The 22,081-nt window shown below is 33.9% G+C and overlaps 1 pseudogene; it reads left to right on the plus strand.

Moving 5' to 3' along the window:
- Positions 1 to 537: 537 nt before the first annotated feature.
- LOC132744381 (ribosomal protein S6 kinase delta-1-like) lies at positions 538 to 21,252 on the plus strand (annotated as a pseudogene).
- Positions 21,253 to 22,081: the final 829 nt, after the last annotated feature.

The following is a 22,081-nucleotide window of genomic DNA, read 5'->3' on the forward strand; positions in this document are numbered from 1 at the left end:
GAAGGGGATTATGTCCGTACACCTTTACATGTACATATCTTTTGAAGTTTTCTCTGATATTACTTACCGCCAATTAGCATAAAGCTATAAACAGTTAATTAGTTACACCTTGAAAAAAATTACGTATAGTTTAATTAAGATCAAAAGATAATGTTTCCTAAGTAATAATTGTAATTACCTTTCTTAATCCAGAAGTTTTAGTGGTTTGTTTTATAAATTAAGTAACCTGCCTTTATTGTTTGTTACACCTTAAAAAAAATTAACGTACATCTAAATGGTTCAAGAGATCAAAAGATAATAAATAATTATTTAAAGAATTAAAGTGTCATAATTGTTTAATTGTTATTAAATTAATTGTTGTTAATCAATCAAGCAATATACTATAGTGGGGCCGAAACGTCTCGCGGAAAAGGGCCGAAACGTCCAGGGGCCGATTTTTCGACTGGGGCCGATTTGGTTTGGGGCCGAAACGTCCTGTTTCCAAATATTAGTTCGATTAATCCGAAAGTTCATTTTCTAGACATCAAACGCAGCAAAATGGCTGCTTCCTCCTCTTTGCAGGAGAAAATTTGGTATTTTGAAGTTACTGATCCAACTAATCACCCGAAAGGTTTCACAGTTTATAAAGTTACAGCCAAGGTATATTTACATTACGATCTTGTTTCAGTTTAGATGTGTTTCGGATGGCTATACTTGTAACACGAATCAAAATTATATGGGAAATGTCAAAACTGTCAAAAGTTTCACAGAATCATTCAAAGCTAGAAAAGACCCTGTGGTTATTGTTATTTAAGTTCTATATTTGTGAAACTCTTCACGCAGGCATAAAGTTAAATGATATCAAATGTGTGTGTTTTTAGTTTATTTTTGCTCGGCGCCGGAAATTCCATATGTCCGATATCTGAACATTCATGCCGGTCCACTCTAGAAGTAGAAGTGGCATCGGGAACGTCATTTTCATACCGATCTTCCTATATCCTGTACTTTGTTCGATGGAGGAAAGACAATCCTGGCAAAGCATCAAGTTCCGTGACGGCAGCAAGCAGGCGGTTGACATAAAACGGCTCTTGTAAGCGCCACCCTCCAGAGTTAGGCACGACAGGTCAACCAATCACCTCTGGTACTTAAGATGAATTGACCTGCTGTGTGCCTTCTCCGCGATGTGCAAGCCTCTGGAGGGATTTGGAGAAGATGATATCAAGGTCGTGTTTATAATGGTATTATAGTGATAATGTGATTCGCCCAATGACGATTCATCCCGACTCGCACCACTATAGGGACGTGTGACAATTTGCCCAGCTTAATACTAAACAATGTTTTATTCCTTTGCTTTGATAATTGTGTATGCTTTAGGTAGAAATCAATATGTTGGGAGTATGGTGGCTGATTTGTGCCATTTGTGGTTTCGCCCTGCAACCCTGCAAAGTGAAAAGTTGAGAATTAACAAGTTAAAATGACTGGGATTGCTGAGCACAAAGCTGCTATTTAGTGGGGGTGCAGGACAAAGTTAAATAAATAAAACTTCGCCCCACAGGGGCCCAGAGCGAGATTTATGAAATAAAACGCCGGGGGCTTGGAGCGAAAACTCACTAATGAATGCCCTCCCTAATTGAGTGTTTTCGCCTTGTGTCTCTGCCTTTTAACTTTCTATGTCTTGACTTCGCTTGGCGAGGCCTTGGGACGAAAACACACTAGAAGGCGCAGGGCAAAGTTATTGTGTCGCCTCTACGGAGTAGTGGCGACATATAGGGATCACTTCTCCGTCGTCTGTCTGTCCGTCACAAAACTTGTCCGGACTACTCCTCATAAACTACTGGTGCAATTTCATCCAAACTTTACAGGAATGATCAGTACCAAGTCTAGTTGTGCATATTGTCAGCATTTTCCGGTTCAATGATTTTTGTCAGAGTTATGGCCCTTTAATAATTTTTATTTTTAAAGTTTGTCCGGACTACTTCTCTTATACCACTAATGCAATTTCAATGAAACTCAGGGCTCGCGCTGGCAGGAGCCAATGAGCAAATTGGCTCCAAAATAATTAAATTGGCTCATGAAAATCACCATTGGCTCAAACTTATGAAAAGTATGACTTTTGGAATCTCCAGTCTAAATTTAGCATTTTCAAAAAAATAGAATAACATAGAAAGAACAACAAAGACATGTTAATATAAAAATCAGTTTAAATATTGAAATCACTACTAGAGGTAATTATAATAAAAAATATCAATACATTAAATATATTGACAATATAATGATTTTTTTGTAAGTCTTAAACAATGAAATGCGAAACATGTTTATAAAATATTTATTTTTTTAATTATTTTCTTTATCAATTTATTTAACAGAAGCCATTTTACAAAATTTAGTAATTGTGGTGTTATCTCATCACCTAATTAGTTGTACAAACACAGACAATCAACTAACAGTTTGACACCACTATTAAATCAGTTGTATAAACACTGCAATTAAGCATCAACAGTTTACTAATCAGTGGTTTATTGGACCATTAAAATATTTTTTGACAACAGCCAATTTAAACAGAAACTTCTCCATAAGTTTTGTTTATATAGATCTTATAATTAATTTTAGTCACAAAAATATGATTATACATGACAAATATTGAAAAAGTCCCAATGCTTCTTATTTAATTTAAAGGTCTTTCTGATTTCAATGGCCATTAAAAATTTTGACATATATCGCAAAAGCACTATACTAGCATTAAATAATTTAACAATTTTGTGTCCCATCTTTAAAATTAACAACAAAGAAACAGGTTACTCAAAGTTAATTGTCACAATAATGTTATGCTTTAAATTAAAATTGCATATTGAGTCCATGTTTACAATAAACACCAATTAGCATAAAGCTATAAACAGTTAATTAGTTACACCTTGAAAAAAATTACGTATAGTTTAATTAAGATCAAAAGATAATGTTTCCTAAGTAATAATTGTAATTACCTTTCTTAATCCAGAAGTTTTAGTGGTTTGTTTTATAAATTAAGTAACCTGCCTTTATTGTTTGTTACACCTTAAAAAAAATTAACGTACATCTAAATGGTTCAAGAGATCAAAAGATAATAAATAATTATTTAAAGAATTAAAGTGTCATAATTGTTTAATTGTTATTAAATTAATTGTTGTTAATCAATCAAGCAATATACTATAGTGGGGCCGAAACGTCTCGCGGAAAAGGGCCGAAACGTCCAGGGGCCGATTTTTCGACTGGGGCCGATTTGGTTTGGGGCCGAAACGTCCTGTTTCCAAATATTAGTTCGATTAATCCGAAAGTTCATTTTCTAGACATCAAACGCAGCAAAATGGCTGCTTCCTCCTCTTTGCAGAAGAAAATTTGGTATTTTGAAGTTACTGATCCAACTAATCACCCGAAAGGTTTCACAGTTTATAAAGTTACAGCCAAGGTATATTTACATTACGATCTTGTTTCAGTTTAGATGTGTTTCGGATGGCTATACTTGTAACACGAATCAAAATTATATGGGAAATGTCAAAACTGTCAAAAGTTTCACAGAATCATTCAAAGCTAGAAAAGACCCTGTGGTTATTGTTATTTAAGTTCTATATTTGTGAAACTCTTCACGCAGGCATAAAGTTAAATGATATCAAATGTGTGTGTTTTTAGTTTATTTTTGCTCGGCGCCGGAAATTCCATATGTCCGATATCTGAACATTCATGCCGGTCCACTCTAGAAGTAGAAGTGGCATCGGGAACGTCATTTTCATACCGATCTTCCTATATCCTGTACTTTGTTCGATGGAGGAAAGACAATCCTGGCAAAGCATCAAGTTCCGTGACGGCAGCAAGCAGGCGGTTGACATAAAACGGCTCTTGTAAGCGCCACCCTCCAGAGTTAGGCACGACAGGTCAACCAATCACCTCTGGTACTTAAGATGAATTGACCTGCTGTGTGCCTTCTCCGCGATGTGCAAGCCTCTGGAGGGATTTGGAGAAGATGATATCAAGGTCGTGTTTATAATGGTATTATAGTGATAATGTGATTCGCCCCAATGACGATTCATCCCGACTCGCACCACTATAGGGACGTGTGACAATTTGCCCAGCTTAATACTAAACAATGTTTTATTCCTTTGCTTTGATAATTGTGTATGCTTTAGGTAGAAATCAATATGTTGGGAGTATGGTGGCTGATTTGTGCCATTTGTGGTTTCGCCCTGCAACCCTGCAAAGTGAAAAGTTGAGAATTAACAAGTTAAAATGACTGGGATTGCTGAGCACAAAGCTGCTATTTAGTGGGGGTGCAGGACAAAGTTAAATAAATAAAACTTCGCCCCACAGGGGCCCAGAGCGAGATTTATGAAATAAAACGCCGGGGGCTTGGAGCGAAAACTCACTAATGAATGCCCTCCCTAATTGAGTGTTTTCGCCTTGTGTCTCTGCCTTTTAACTTTCTATGTCTTGACTTCGCTTGGCGAGGCCTTGGGACGAAAACACACTAGAAGGCGCAGGGCAAAGTTATTGTGTCGCCTCTACGGAGTAGTGGCGACATATAGGGATCACTTCTCCGTCGTCTGTCTGTCCGTCACAAAACTTGTCCGGACTACTCCTCATAAACTACTGGTGCAATTTCATCCAAACTTTACAGGAATGATCAGTACCAAGTCTAGTTGTGCATACTGTCAGCATTTTCCGGTTCAATGATTTTTGTCAGAGTTATGGCCCTTTAATAATTTTTATTTTTAAAGTTTGTCCGGACTACTTCTCTTATACCACTAATGCAATTTCAATGAAACTCAGGGCTCGCGCTGGCAGGAGCCAATGAGCAAATTGGCTCCAAAATAATTAAATTGGCTCATGAAAATCACCATTGGCTCAAACTTATGAAAAGTATGACTTTTGGAATCTAATTGGTGTGAATACCTGTCAGATGTGTTAAATAAGCACATTATAAATCTCAAATATTCAATATGAAACAATAACTAATGGCATCTCAAGATTATCGCTAATTAAATGAGCAGTTGTGTATGAAATAGCGACAAATTATGTACTACAGTTGGCGACTTGACCAGTTAATTTTATTGTTGTTGATAAACAGATCAAAGAAATTGGTGTTTTGGGGGGAGGGGGGATTATTGGCAATAAAATCTGACCTAATTATGGCTCCAAAAACATAAAATTTTGAGAAAGAATTTATTTGACATTTGAAGCTTTACTGAGTATTCTTGAAAAAAAAGATTGACCTTATTGTCATGCTTTAAAGGGAACCTTGCTGCCTAACTTTTGGCAAATGTTATAATTACTGACCTTTTACTTAAATGATTACTGACTGTAAATTTTATATGTAAGATTTGTTAATTTGATAAAAATGTAGCTACCAAAATAAAGTTGGATATACTAAAATTACTTAATGTTTTTCTAAATATCTCACGCCGTACCATAGCCTGATTTGAAAATAAAATAGACAGGCAATTTTCGCCGCGAAAAATTGGCTCAAAGAAAAAATTTGCCAGTGCTAGCCCTGAAACTTTACAGGATTGATCTGTAGCTCAAGTCCTTGCACATATTGCACGCGTTTTCCGGTTGAATGATTTTTAGCTCGACTTTTCTATGAAAAGGGGAGCTATCCTACTCGCCCCGGCGTCGGCGTCGGCGTTAGCGTTAGCGTCGGCGTTGCCGTCACACCTTGGTTAAGTTTTTCGTACCACCCCACTTTATTTCAGAAGTATTACAAGTATGGCTTTGAAACTTACCATACTTGTTCACCATCATAACCTCCATCTACAGACAAGAGTACATAACTCTGTCAAGGTTTTTGACAGAATTATGGCCCTTTTTTGACTTAGAAAGTGTATTGAGCTTGGTTAAGTTTTTTGTACCACCTCACTTTATTTCAAAACCATTGGAGGTATTGCTTTGAAACTGACCATACTTGTTTTACCATCACGACCTTCATCAACAGACAAGAGGACATAACTCTGTCAAGGTTTTTGACAGAATTATGCCCCTTTTTGACTTAGAAAATACATTGAATATGGGTAAAATCCACTTATTGCCTTAACCCTTTGAGATATTGCTTTGAAACTTTTAATGCTATTTCACATCATTACCCCCATCTGTACGCAAGAGAAGGTAACTCTGTCAAGGATTTGTTTTAAAAATTAAGGCCTTTTATCGACTTAGAATCTTGGTTAAGTTTTTAGTACCAGTCCACTTTTTGACTGAACTGTTTGAGATATTAATTTGAAAGTTGGAATACTTGTTTACAATCATGATTCCCAAACATGTCCAGGAGAAGGTAATTCTGTCAAAGATTTTATTTGAATTATGGCCTTAACTGTCAATGTTTTGTATTATAGGCAAGCACTAAAAAACTTAAAAAATCTAAAAAAAATTCATTCCTATCCACTTGTTCACTTTACCATAAATTTATGTCATAATATAAATAATTCTTCACTAAATATCTTAATGCTCATGGCCATTGTTCACTTTAAAAATACAGAGATTCTTGTATTGCCTTTTACTGCAAAAACTTTTTTTATTGGCAAGCAATAAAAAAGTCGAGCGCGCTGTCTTACGGACAGCTCTTGTTGGCCGAGTTATGGCCCTTTGATAAAAAGGTGTTTTTTTCTGTGTGTTGCCAGATACACAAAAGCTTGTCCGGACTACTCCTCATAAACTACTGGTGCAATTTTATCCAAACTTTACAGGAATGATCAGTACCAGGTCTAGTTGTGCACTGTCCGTCTGTCTGTCCGTCTGTCACAAAACTTGTCCCAACATAAAATTGGCCATCATGAGGCGACACATGTGATTACTGATCGCTCTTGTATTTATTAAACTTTGACCCTAGCCCCCGCTAATTATCGTGTTTTCGCTTTCCGTCCCTGCCGTTTTATTTCTTAAATTTCGCTCCTCATCCCCGGGGGGCAAAGTTTTATTTTTTAAACTTCGCCCTGCGCCCCAGCTAATAAGCAACTTTGCTCCCCGCCCTTGACATTTTAACTTGTTTATTCCCAACTTTTTGCTTGGTGGGGTCACAGAGCGAAAAAAACACGAATGGCACAAATTAGCCACCATATTGGAGAGATTACATTTTATAAATTTTTATTTGGATATAAATAAGAGAGGACTTACCCATATAGCCCATAATCAAAAGTTTAAGGGTATCCTGTTTCCTGATATAATCATGGGGCTAAGGGCTTAACAGGTGTAAATTTGAAATAACATTTCTTTTTAGTATTTTATAAAATGTAAACCTATACACAGTAAAATACCTGTTTAAGACATGATGAACAGAGAAATCATCATAACCATGATCAATAAAAATATTTTTTTTATTTGTACACATGTATACTGACTTTTTAGGGAATAATGTACCTATTTTTGGCTAGAGGAAACAGCCTTTATTCTGCTAAAATACAGCTGTAGGAAAAAATCAACCAATCTATGTGTATAAAGCATAGACACTTGGTTGTCAAATCTTGTTAAATCCTGACCCAAGTGTTTTTTTCTCACTTAAAGTTATTGCTAAAATTGCTTATTTGGGAAGTAAAAAAGCTGGGGTCAGTTCAGATTTTTGGGAAAATGCATGATTTTAAAGTAAGTTTCAATTGGGAAGAGGCCTTGTTAACTCTAATTAACTTTTCTCATTCATACAGAAATGTATCATCAAATCAATTTAAAAAATCCCATTTACCATTAGGTTTCAATAATGTAAATAATACAGACTCTTAAAATGTTAATGGCTAAGCCAATTATGCAAGGAATGTGATATGTTACATGTAAATTGTGAACAAAGTCACATGCTATTCATTTTCTGTGTCCCAGCTCAATAAAAATTCAATGGAATACAGGGAGTTTTTTTCTGCATAATCAGAGATAAATTATTGGATACTTTCAACTTGACGCTTCAAGTGAAAATCAGGATACCATGATTTTTTTTGAAATCTTGCCCTTACTTGGTTATTGTCAAGAAATATTTTTATTTACAAAGAATTCACACAGTCACAAAGCCTTATTATTTCAAGTATATGTACTTGAATTCCTCAAAATCAATTTCAGTGTTCATAGATAATGACTTTTCAAAATAGATTTCTTGTATAATTTATTATTTTATATTACATGTAACCTTGATTAAGTGTAAACTTTATAATGTACATTGTATATATGTAGTATCAAAATCCCTGATCATTACCTTCTTAAATTATATCAGACATGGTTGAATATTCAAATATCATTACATTAAATTTAAAAAAGAAATTGTCATATTGTCATAAAAAAAACCCTGAAAATTTAGATTTTGTAAAATTGGGAACACAATATTCTATTATTTAGGTCATTCATGTAACATTAAATGAGCCGTGTCATGACAAAACCAACATAATGGGTTTGCGACCAGCATGGATCCAGACCAGCCTGCGCATCCGCGCAGTCTGATAAGGATCCATGCTGTTCGCTATCAGTTTCTCTACTTGTAATAGAGTTGGTAAGCAAACAGCATGGATCCTGATCAGACTGTCTGGATCCATGCTGGTCGCAAACCCATTATATTGGTTTTGTCATGATGCAGCTCAAATGCTAAATTAATTATAATATTTTCTTGAATTGAAGCTGAATTTTGTTGAGGCATCTGCATCACTAGGATTTACATGTAATATACATTTAAATGTTGCTGTCTGTTTGTTGGTGTTAAATCATGATAACAATGTAATAATAGTTTTATTTCTTTTTTACAGGTTTTTCCAGTAAATGCACCTGAAAGTCTTACAGAGGTTGGTTTTGTTGTTTTTTTTTTTTTCTTTTTTTAACAAAATTTTTTGGGCCCTTTTTTTTTTGGGTTTAAAAGGGGAAAAAATATTTGAAAAAGGGAAATTCTTTTCATTTAACCAGGGCCCAAAACCCTTAACAGTTTTATTTTAAAACAGATAATCCCTGCATTTATGGTTTTTGGGTTTTGGCAAAGTTTTTTTTTTTTAAAAAAGACTCCACTAATTTGGGGGGATAAAATACCTTTTGGGGGCAAAATTTAGATCATTTTTTCCCTCTCCCAATTTTTTCCAGGATAAAAATTTTAAAAGGGTTGAAATTGAAAAAAAAATTTCCAAGTTTTCAAAAACCCCAAATCATGTTTAGTTTAAGGGCACAAATAATGATTTTCAACTTTAAAAAGATAATACACGGATTATGCACGGGAAGCTTCATTCAATAGTACAAATCAAGCTAAGATGGTCCTTAGTTAATTTTTTAACGACACTATGTATTCATACTGCAGAAAAAGAAAAACAGGTTGCCCAATTCACAGTACAATGCTCTACATATTGAGCTCACCGGACGGCTATCAGTTCTACTGGCTCTGTCTACAGCAATATGTCATCTCTGGCCTCAACAATGATATATGTTTTTTTATTGTACAGATTGTGGTATGGAAAAGGTACAATGACTTTAAACATCTTTTCAAAGCAATGTTCAATCTACATAAATCACTTCACAGGAGGGAAGAGTTTCCTACCTTTGCAAAACCAAAACTTTTTGGTAAGTTTATTTTTAATGTCTTTAAATTTTCATTTGATTTTGTTATAGCATTAATATTTGAGAGATATTTTGAATAACAAATAATTTTGTACACAATAAATTGTTACATGCCGCTATTGCATGTTTATTGAACAGGTTAAAATACATTTCTAGCCCACTTGAGCACAGTGCTTAGAGGCAAACTTTTGTGATGGCAATGTGTCCAATGTTTTTTACATTTACTTTAAGCCATAATTATATCTTCCAAAACCACATAGTATCTTATGAAATATGTATTTTATTTTTTTCTTAATTAATATTAACAAAAAAAAAGAAGAAGAATTCATAGTGAATTAAGAATTGTATAGTTAGTTGAATAGTGTCTGAAGAGTGAAGATCAATTCACAGCTTAATTGTCTGATCACATGACTGTTTAGAAGCTTGTTGATTGGCCAGATGAAATATCCTTAATAGGTATAGCATAAATTATGCTAAAGACTTAACAACAAAATGAGGCAATATGGATACAATATAGATTTTATTGACATGATTAATTTTGTTTGACAGGACGTTTTGATGAACAGGTGATTGAAGAGAGATGTTCAAGTGCTCTGGAATTACTCAATTTCATTGGTAGACAGACCTATTTATATCGATCTCAGATATTCATCAAGTTCTTAGAGGTTTGATGTTCTCATTTATTTTTTTAAAAAAATTTTTAAGTCTGAGCTCAAAATCTGGGAAAAGACGATCCTTCAAGTGCAATGAAAATACGAATATTATAGGGTTTTTTTTTTTTGCCCCTACTTTTCTATTGATAGCCTTTTTGCCATGGTTACAGAATAAGAGCAGGTGCAGATTTTGTTGTATATAGAGAAAAGTAGGAGAAGAAATTCTGGAAAATATAGTTTTCTTCATGTTACTTGCAAAAAAATGTTTTGCTAACATTATTTCAATTATTTTATTGCAAGAAACTTTTCATGTTTTGTGAGTATCATATATCATTAGGTGACCGAGTTAAAAAAGTTTCGGTAGCTCTTCTTTTTTTTTATCCATTTCTGTTTACTATTGTGAAATAGAATCCTGACACAGTTGAACCTGTGAACAAAGTCCACCCTTTGGACAGACAAAATAAGGTCTTGATATACAGAAGGCTTCTATGCCGAGATATGCCATTTTTTCAAAGAATGATATTCATTTCCAAGGTTAGCACAAGTTTGACTGTATGTGTGAATTTTTCCATCAAAGAAAGCCCACTTCTAGCTTGCTTGAACCATGTGCCTTTCATGGTCATTTTGGGTTTATGTTATGTAAAAGCACCATAATGGCATCAGATTTTTTTAGGCCATATTTTAATGACCTGTTATTATATTTTGATTCTGAGAAGGTACATTACATTCCAGGGTGGCAGGGTTGTTGAGGGTACATCAGGAAAAGTGTTGAAGCCATCTAGGCTGGACATACTGGGTGCAGGTCCAGACCCTGTGATAAAGCCAGAACCTGTCAAGTCTGATGTCATTGTAAAAGCCAAAGACCCTGCGGAAACCAGTTCCAGCGTGCCGGTTCCGTCAACAGATAATAATGATAATAACCAGAAAAAGTAAGATTAATTTTATAAATATATAAGATACATTAGATCTTCTGCTGAATATCAATTGACTTGATATTTATTGAAATAGTAAGCTATAAAATTCGGACATTGACTGGGCCACTGTGATGGTAAGATAAATTATGCCCATTAAAGAAACTGGTTAAGTGTGCTGGAAATAATCAAAATAACTTGACATTTTGCCATTTATGTTTTCAGTTTTATTATATTGTTCATAAAAACAATAATTTGGTTTTCCGCAGACATGTCTATAAATATTCTGCATAATATATTGCTTATGTTCATTGATAAAAAGGTGGGGTAGACTACTTATCTACTGGGCAGTTTTTAGCTTAACTATTCAAAGAAAAGGGAGAGCTATTTTAGACATCACACTCTGGTTAAGTTTTGGTGTGCAAGTTGATATCTCCAAAACTGTTGAAGGGAATAGATTACAACTTGACACACAAAGACTTGTTCTCTGTGAGTATCTAACATACTGGGCACAGATTCCACTTGTGGTTAAGGTAACTTACTCGCCATAAAAAGTGCCTACTTGTGTCTGATATAAAAGAAGATTTACATTGTCTTTTTGTCCATCCGTCCCTATCTGTCATACTTGATAACTGTTTCTCATTAAGTATTTTATTATTTTATTAACTGACAAATGATTAAGATATTTTAGGTGTTGTTATACCTAATTCCTGCAGATTTCAACCAATAATTTGATCCTTTTTTAGCTCACCTGTCACAAAGTGACAGGGTGAGCTTTTGTGATCGCTTTTCGTCCGTCGTCCGTCTGTCCGTAAACTTTTACTTTAAATGACATCTCCTCATAAACCACTAAGCCAATTTAATCCAAACTTCACAGGAATGTTCTTTTGGTGGTCACCTTTAAAAATTGTTCAAAGAATTTAATTCCATGCAGAACTCTGGTTGCCATGGCAACCGAAAGAAAAAACTTTAAATATCTTCTTTTAAAAAACCCTAAGAGCTAGAGCTTAGATATTTGGCATGAAACATCTTCTAGTGAGTGTCTACCAAGTTTGTTCAAATAAAATCCCTGGGGTCAAAATTGGCCCGGCCCCAGGGGGTCATTGATTTTCCCTATATGCATATAGTAAAAACTTAAAAAATCTTCTTTTAAAGAACCAAAAGAGCTAGAGCTAAGATATTTAGCATGAAACATCTTCTAAGGAGTGTCTACCAAGTTTGTTCAAATAAAACCCCTGGGGTCAAAATTGGCCCCGCCCCAGGGGGTCATTGATTTTCCCTATATGCATATAGTAAAAACTTAAAAAATCTTCTTTTAAAGAACTCAAAGAGCTGGAGCTAAGATATTCAGCATGAAACATCTTCTAATGGGTCTCTACTAAGTTTGCTCAAATAAAAGCCCTGGGGTCAAAATTGGCCCAGCCCCGGGGGTCATTGATTTTCTCTATATATGTGTATAGCAAAAACTTAAGGCCATCCTTAAAAAAATGTTTGTTTGCAGTAACCCGACCCAGAATTTTCAAGGTGGGTAGGTAGGTCGATTTTTTTTTTTTATTGAACTGTACTCCCAAAAAAACATGGAATTTCAAAATGCTGGACAATATATGCTTTGATAATCTGATAACAATTAATAAATAATATATGCTTTGATAATCTGATAACAATTAATAAATTGATAACTGAATTTTAATTTAAGACCTACATTTTATTTCTTCTATTAACCTTTAACAGAACGAAAACAAAGCACAAGGCATAATTTTCTGATTCAAAAGAAAAAAAGTTTTTTATCCAGACCATGAAAAAAAATTTTGAGTAGGGGCAAATTTTGTGAGTCGGTCGCGTTACTGCAAACAAACATTTTTTTAAAGATGGCCTAAATAATCTTCTTTGAAGAAACCCAAATAGCTAGCGTTTAGATATTAAGCATTAAACATTTTCTAGTAAGTGTCTACAAAGTTTGTTTAAATAAAAGCCCTGGTGTCAAAACTGGCCCCGCCGCAGGGGTGTCATTGTTTTTAACTATATGTGTGTAGTAAAAACTTAAAAATCTTCTTTTAAAAAACCCAATGAGCTAGAGCTTAGATGTTTAGCATGAAATATCTTCTTATGGATGTCTACCAAGTTTGTCTGGGTGAAAATTGGCCCTGCCGGGAGGGGGGGAAGAGGTGACATCATTGTTTTTCATTACATGTGTGTAGTAAAATAGTAAAAACTTAACATTGTGAAACATCTTCTAGTGAGTGTCTTCCAAGTTTGTTCAAATAAAAGCCCTGGGGTTTAAACTTGCCCCGCTCCGGGCCTATATACAGATGAGCGACCTCAGGGCCATCATGGCCCTCTTGTTTAGCAGACTTGTAGCTTTTTTCATGATAATATTATATTTGCAGAAATCCTAGTTTTTGTGACAATTTCTTTCACTTCTCTATATTACACAGTGGTAAGACAGAACCTATACTGGAAGGTGTGTGGAATTTCCCTCAAGTACCAGACAATATCAGCCTTAACTCTTACGATGAAGATACTGATGTTGATTCCACGCTAGGAACACCCCTCCCTGAATCAGATTTAGCATTCTTTGACCCACTGACAGAGAAAGATAAAAGTGGACAGGGGACATTACGGACTAGTAAAAGTTGGATAATGGAGGCAGTGAATACCTGTAATGGTAAAAAAAAAATTTACTACAGTTGAAAAAAATCTGTTGACAAAACTAAACCTTTTTTATTCAGTTTTTTAAAAAAAAAAAAACTAATTTTTAAACCTTAAATAAAGTTTGTGTTACTAAAATGGTATCTCAAGTTATCTTAAAAAATGTATTTCTATTGTAATACTGGATTTAAAAAGAATGAAAGAGATCTTTTTGCTGTTTGACTGTGCATATATTTTAATTTGGGTAAGTAATCTTTGTTGTTAATATTACATATATGGTGTTTTACAAGCCTGTCCTAGTTAAAAAATATATAAAAATGTATAAAAAAAGATCTGAAAGAAGTTGAAAATGGAAGAGGGAATGGAACTAAAATTTGCTGAGGAAAAAAGATTAGAAATTAATTTAATATAAATAATTTACAGAGTTAGAAACAGATGGTCCTACACTACCTGTGTCTAAAGAGATTGAGGATGTTGGTGATGATACGGGATTACAGGTAAAAATATCTTGTTATGAACCCCGCAAAAGACTTAGGATCTCATGTGAGGAAGCTATCAAGCTAGCTTACAGAATGTCAGTGATTCTTCTCAGGTGCCCGTTTGTGTCTGAAATTAGGCTCAGAAGGGCACCTGAGGTCTTTCTCCAGTTAAGCAGGAAAGTAGCCATATGACCCCTTTTTTGTTGCTTCAATGTATAACCCAACAAAAAAAATTAAATTGAAATATTCTCAGTTAATTGATGAAAATGATAAAGATTTCTTCCCCTTGATTGCATTCTTTAGTTATGTTAAGTTTAAAAAAAATGGTGCTGTTTTTTAATTCCTTGGTGTATAGCTCTATAGGGAGTGCATTTGATTTGTTATCAAGGCATTGCTGAGGTGAGGTGAAATTTTTCCCTTGACAATTGATCTCAGACATGGAGTTCATTATGTTTCTTGCCTTTGATTATGATTTAATGTGGCCTTAATAGTCAGACACATGGGAAGACATTGGTTAATACTGGTTTATTATCTAGGAAAGCAGGTTAAGTGGACCACATGCTGATATGTGTGGCAAATATGTGTTGAAATTGGCATGAAAAAGCCCACACAAACTGTGATTGTTTTAGATTTGCTGAACATAAATGGATAGTTGTATTCCATGAAAAAGAACTATCAAGATTCTGATGGGTGTGTCATACCACTGGGCTGCTGTTCTCAAAGTTTTGAGGATGATTAAAATTTAATAAAAGTGAAATTGCATATTTTATCGCTGTGTTATTTATATATTTTGGCAAACTTCTAAGTTTATTCTAAAAATAGTAACATTTAAATAAGTACTTAGGTATTTAGTGTTAGAATGATTCTTGGAGATGAAAGAAAACTTGTGACGTACAGTGTTATAAAACTGTATGTGTTAATAGCAATGATGTTTAGATGCTAACAAAATTTCTAGATATAACATGTTATCATATTGAATGAATGCTAGTTTTGCAGTTCAATATAAAGTGTTTGTAGTCTAGACTCTTTTTTTATTTCTTTTTTATTTCCTTTGAAAGGCAATTTAAAGGTTATCATATTACTATGTGTTTATACAGTCTAGCTGCTTCAAGCTGAATTATGGATTTAATTTGAAATTGAAGCTGAAATAAAAAAACCTATGATGAGATATTAATGTGTTTTATTTGTTATATTAAGTGAATAAAACAAAAAGGTTTTTGCTTGTTTGGCCGGTTATTTTTGTTCCTTTAAGTGCCTTTATAAGACAGGAACATTTTGTGTTATTATTCAGATGGCTGGAGGTGAAGGCAACCTTACAGATTCTGTCTCGGACACGATGGCACAGTCCAGTTCTGTAACCAATTCCACAGACAATTTAGATATCAGTGAGTTTGACCCCTTGACCCAGAGTACCGACAGTGGCAGTTCAAAGGTCATGGTGGGTAAAGGTGACCTTGACATTTCTCACTTGACCTCTGGCATTAATTCGGGTAGTTCAACAAGTCTGGATTCTTCGTCAAGTAATTTGTCGTCACCAAGATTTAAGGTGAGTGGGACAACAAGCTCAAAAGTTGTATTCATGATTTTCACGTAAATATTTTACAATTTTCCATTTGAAATATAATAAACAAGTATGAGTCACTGTAGTTCACAAGTAGAAAGTATCTCACAGTTTGTTTTTCATGATAATTGTCAAGACATGTAAAACTGATTCTTGCTAATTTAAAGTGACATGATGCTCAATATTTTGTTATCAAGTAAAGCTGAATACTTCTATATTTCAAAAGATTGACTATCATCATTGTCATTGACCAAAATTAATATATATGTTAAAAAAAAATGGTAAGGATAAATAATAAAAACTGCCTTAAATAAAGTTTAGTGTAATAATATTGTATTGTATATATGAATATGCATCAATTCTTATACATCAACATAATTACACAATGTACAAAAGGATTGGGCCAAAAGTTTTTCCAACATTATTGTATACCCTCTCCTAAAATATAAAAAATCTATCTCACTCTTTTTATCAATTGAGCCTAAATGATACATTTTGAAGGAAATTTATAGAATTTTCTTTTGAGTCATGTGGATTACTAATTATTTTGCGAAGAAGAATACAATTTAATTTAAAAACAATTATGGCAGACTAAAAGTTTTTTGTTTGTTTTTTTTTTACCTTAACCTGTTAGCAATTTTGATGTAAATATTAAGTGGCTTTTATTTTTAGAATCGTTCAACTATAAAAAGTCTGTCACCACTGCGGCAGAGATCAGTTACAAAGGAGAGCGTTTCAACGATGGATCTTGGTAGTAAAGAGGATTATATATATCTAGCAGCTAGTCAGATCTGTAAGGCGAAGGAGTACGAGGCTAACGGCGACTACGAGCAAGCATTTGCTACCTACAAGAGTTGTGTTGGTATACTTCTACAAGGTGTTCAAGGTACATTGTAAATTGGTACATGCTTTGATTGCCTATGATACTACTACATGTGTTTAATTGGATGTTTCTAAGGAAAATCACCCTGAAATAATTCAAACTTTCAAACTCTGACCCGCCTTATAGCTGTAGAATTTTACCTTTGCAACATTATTATAACAAGGTAAAAGTGTTCAAATCTTTTAAATAGCTGGAATTTCTGGGAGCAAAAAAAAAAGATACATTTAAGATCTAATTTAGACTTGTGAAATTTTATCTTTTGATGACATACTTAGAAAAAAAGGGTCAAACCACCTGTGAGTGGAATAGCAGCTTTTAACATAATAGATAACAAATACTTTGTTTGCATCATTCCTTTGGCATTGTGAAACCCAGATTTATTATTATTTATGTAGCCACTGGCTTATTGGCTATCTTTGGAGTCTAAACTAGGAGTATATATAAGGTTCATTCTGTTTTCTTAATTTTATTACATACAAGTTTTACTTCTCAAACAGAGGGGTCTAATGCAGGAGATTGCTGACTTATCATTGTCATGTATTGATCTAGGTGATACAAACAAGGGGCGTAGAGATGCTGTACGGAGAAAGACGGCACAATATCTGATGAAAGCTGAGGACCTTTACAACAGACACTTGGCAAAGGAGGCCTCCGATGAACAAAGATGGGCAGTATGTGCTTTCTTAATTTATATGTCACGAAACCGTATGTATTAAGATGTTCAATATAAAACATAATGTATTTATGTCAGAAAACATAATGTATTTAGATGTCATAAAATGTAATATATTCAGATGTCATAAAACAAATAATGAGTAAGATGTTTTATAATATATTGAGATGTCATAAAACATTATACATTTAGATGTCATAAAAACATAATATATTTAGGTGTCATAAAACATAATATATTGAGTTTTCATAAAAAAAAAAACGTAACAACCTTTCAAAATTTACATCAGAAGATAAATGGACATTACTAAATATAATCTTGACCGATTTACCGATTCCATATCTCAGTTTAAATACTGATAATTATACACTGTGCCTGCCACAAATAACAAAACTGACCAAATTTACATTTCATATTGTGTTTTTTAGGTTTCGTTTTTAAAAAAATCATAACTGTACAAATACTACAATATTATATTCTCATAATTTGTCTCCCCTTATTTACAGATGGATAGTACTTTAAGTCCATCTACAGAAGTTGACCCCAGCGTTGACCTTTTTGAGGAGTCCGGCAAGTGATTTGAAGAAGTTCAAGTGTTTAGGTACTATAGATTAAAGTTATATTAGTGTTGGACAGGGACACAGATGAGACTTACATTATAAAGGTAAATTTATCAGGACATGTAAAGTTTTTATTACTTTTTCAGGAAATGGGGGGAAAAAATTAAGTTTAATTCCTAGTGTATTTCTATATAATCCGTTGCAGTTTTTTTTTTCAATTTATGTGCATAACCACTGATCTATATAAGATTTTATTTTTTGTTTTTTCAAATTTTATGGTTTTTTTTTTACATTTTTTTTTAAATTGCAATTAATATTAATTGAAGTTGCAGGACATTGACTTTGTGATCTTTGGAGTTTTTTGAAACAGTATTTCCATTGGATTGTTATGACTACTCTATCTGCTATAGTACACTTTGCAAAGAAGGGGAAAAAAAACATGAAAATTTGAAAGCCATCACTGTTTAACTCCAATAAAAAACATACAGAGTTTGTGCTTAATGAATATTTCTGAACTCTTAATTTTAAAGTCATTGAAATTTCTTCTTGCATATATTTTCTTAACTTTGAAATTAATTCATCTTTTCTCATGTCTTGCGTTTTTAAATATGGCTGCCCAATGTTTTTTTTATTAGATTGGTGTTTTAAAAAAGAAGTTGCCCTCCTTTACTTAAATATTTTGTCTTTTTTCAGAGAGTTTACAAGTCGACAACAGGGAACAGAAAACTAAGAAATATCCTACCATCATCCTGTCCTTATATGGTACAGTTACACAAATTTTACGAGACATCCAGTACAATATACTTCTGCTGCAGTATGCGAGTGCGGGAAACTCTGGAACTATGTCGGGGCCTACTGAGATATGCTCAGGAGCAGGCGCGTGAAGGAGGCCCTGGTGGGGAGGATGGGTATCCTAACCAGGACTTTTTTCAAAATGTTTATACAGGGGTTTAAGATTCATACGGATTGATAATCAAGAGAAAATCATTTATAAAGGACCAGGAAGCAGAAAGTTCAAAGGAATCGGGGAAAGGCGACGGTAAAAAGGCAAAGTGAATTAGGTGATAAAGTTACTTTCACTAAAGGAACAAATGATATTTTCCTAGGTAAACCTGAACAAACTAATGTGCAGGAATTAAGTGTAGGTGATTTTCAGTTGGATACACAAGAGCACAAAGACGATATTACTTGATGTGAAGGTAGCAATTGAAAAAAGATGAGGATGAAAACCATGACGAAGGGAATGATAACAAAGTCTCAGAGAGAAGAACAGATTATAATAGAATTTACAAGTTTTTTTCATCCGAGGAGAATGCTGATGATGAAGGGGAAGGGGCCAAATTTTTAGCCACACCCTTTCGAGAGACAGAATTCTCAGGTGGACAATTTCAGGATTTGTTTACAAAAGAATAGAGAACAAACCTGCATTAGAGGACTTCAGTATAAATAGTTTTTGATTTTAGTAGTACTGAAGGGTTTAGTCGGGTAGATAGTAACGTGTCTGATCAAATAGAGGTGATACATGAAGTAAAATGAGCTTAACTGTGATACTGAAGTCTTCAGTTGTGACAAAGGATTAAATGATTAAACAATGAGAATATGAATGAAGAAAATCCTCGGATCTCTGGCCAAACTGATGGAACATGTTCTAGTCAAAACCATCAAAGAAAATGATAAAACAGATCATCAGATATAAGACAGTGATCATTTTCAGGAGATGTGTCTAATGATAATTATTAAAAGTTCAAAACAGTTATTAAGAACAGTGGAAAGAACTTTGTCTCAGATAGATAGCGAAGTTTCAGCAAAGGTAGATAAAGACACTGCAGACCAGATTAGTTCACCATTAACAACCAACACTAGCTCAATTACTGTAGACACTATAGACAGCCCAACTGAAGAACCTAGTATATACGATCTTGGTCACCATGGTGACACATCAGATAGTCAGTCTGATTCAAGGTCGCGTGATTTTGACCTTAGTCGACCTACATCTAGTGAAATTAATGTAAACTCAAACAACATTGGTGATTTAATAATCAGTGATATTCTTAACCCATCTAAAACTGAAGAAAACAAGTTTGATAACGATAGTCACAATCAGGTTTCAAAGGTCAAGGAATTGTTCAGACTCAAAGTCAAGAGGAGGGGACAGAAAATAGGTAAGGAGTAGGAGTAAAAATGTCATTATCTAGAATAAATTCTATGGAATTAAGTAGGTAGCTTCTAGTGACTAATGAATCTAAGTCGCCTTCCAAATCACGCACAGGACAATATCGCATATGTTTGAGCAACTGGTTTTGTCGGCACAGAGTCCGGACCAGGTCAAGATACCGGAATCATTCATCAGACGTTGGGCGCTGAAATTATTGTAGCATTATCCACATTACATTCTTTAGGCATTAATTTCGTAAGGTAAGTAAAAAATCATGTGATTAAAAAGATATTTACCTTAATTTAGCCATGAGGGTGTGTTAAATTTTCATAAAGAATTCGTTTTCCTATTATTTCCCGAATGAAAGCTACTTACTTTATAAGCACATTATTGATGACTTTAAAAAAGCAAGTATTTAAGGATTAAACATATCTTTTGATCTCTGTAGTCACTTGTAGTACTATAACAAGTTCTTTCACAGCCACCATTTTTTCGTGAAATTTTTGTGTGTGTTGATCATTGTTCTACTGTATATTTCAGTTTGAAACTTATATTTTTTATTATCTACATTGTATACATTGGTAACATGGCTGCATAGTCGATACTCACAATAAACATTCCCTTTACGTCATCTAATGATTAGCCATGGTCACCAAGCATGGGATGGCTGCTACAAAATTATGAATTTGTTTAATATGAAGGAGGCATTGGCTCAGTATTTAATGACCTTATTGAGACTTTTGACAATTGGATGTTTGCTATATTTATTACCCTTGTCTACTGCTATTAGCTTTTGTTATAGAGACTAACAACCATATATCCTTAGTCATATAACTAGTGATATAATAATGTAACTTATTTGCAAACTGGCATATTTGAATATGAATGTATGGGTAAAGATAATCACTTTTTTCTTTCAGAGAACTTAAACCTGACAACATTCTCCTGGGTGACCAAGGTCATGCGACCTTGACCTACTTTTTCCAGATCAATCAGGTCACTGATAGTATGGACTTTGAAGCTGTACAGCAAATGTATGTTGCACCAGGTAAGTTGATGTTATATTATTTTCCTACATCTTTTTTATTAGAAAAATAAAGTGATTCAAGCTTTAGCCTGCTGGCCCGTTAAGAATCTACGCATGCAACCAGTGCAGACTAAGATCAGCAAATCTTTTTAGGGTCAGTTCCTATGGCATGTAGAGACTGTCATGAGGTCAGAGAAACATTGAAGTATGAAATGCTTGTCTAACTAATAATCAAGAACAAAAGTTCGCACAGTCATAGATTTGTTGGTGCCTGCTTAGCTCAATAGGGAGAGCATAATTTGTGCTCCAGGGATGCCCTGGTTTGATCCTCAAGGAAGGAGAAATTTCTCCGTGACATGGAGTCATTTGTCTGTCACCACTGATTTCTTATTGTGTTAGTAGTCGGTCACTTGTGGAGAAATTGGTAATTACTGATTAGTTGTCCAGGAACTTTGGTTAGGTGGTTAGTTGTCCAGGAAATCTGGTTAGGTGCAGAGATATGACCAAAAAATTGTGTTAAAATTGATGTAAAAAATCAAACACGTGTTTGTTAAATTTATTTGTTATAATGTTATTGCATAATTTTTTTATTATTTATTTTTTTTTTAATATAACTTGATTTTTTACAGAATATGCATTAATATTAAGTTTGTAAATATGCCACTGTGGCAGAAAATAATGTGGTTGAAAAGTGCCTAATGCATACATCTTTAGTGTGCTTTTTTTCTTCTTTATTTAAAATAATCATTTGATTTATCATTTTAATCTAAATATATGTTGCTATTAATACAGTTGAAAAACACGTAAGGAAAAAATATGCCAATGTCACGAACCATGCCTTTTACTGATTTGTCTGTAGCGTTATTATTGAAGATTGGAGACAGTTTTCTGCCATTTATTTGTTATTGATACTTAACTGTTCTATTCTGAGAACAGCTGAGACCCACGTTTAATAAAGCTGACATCAGCATGTAATCATTTAGGTGGAAAATCATTGATCAAAATATCCCCACCAAAAAAACT

This window comes from Ruditapes philippinarum, unplaced genomic scaffold (assembly GCF_026571515.1).
Source record: "Ruditapes philippinarum isolate M1 unplaced genomic scaffold, ASM2657151v2 ctg13214_1_1_1_1, whole genome shotgun sequence".
NCBI lineage: Eukaryota > Metazoa > Mollusca > Bivalvia > Venerida > Veneridae > Ruditapes > Ruditapes philippinarum.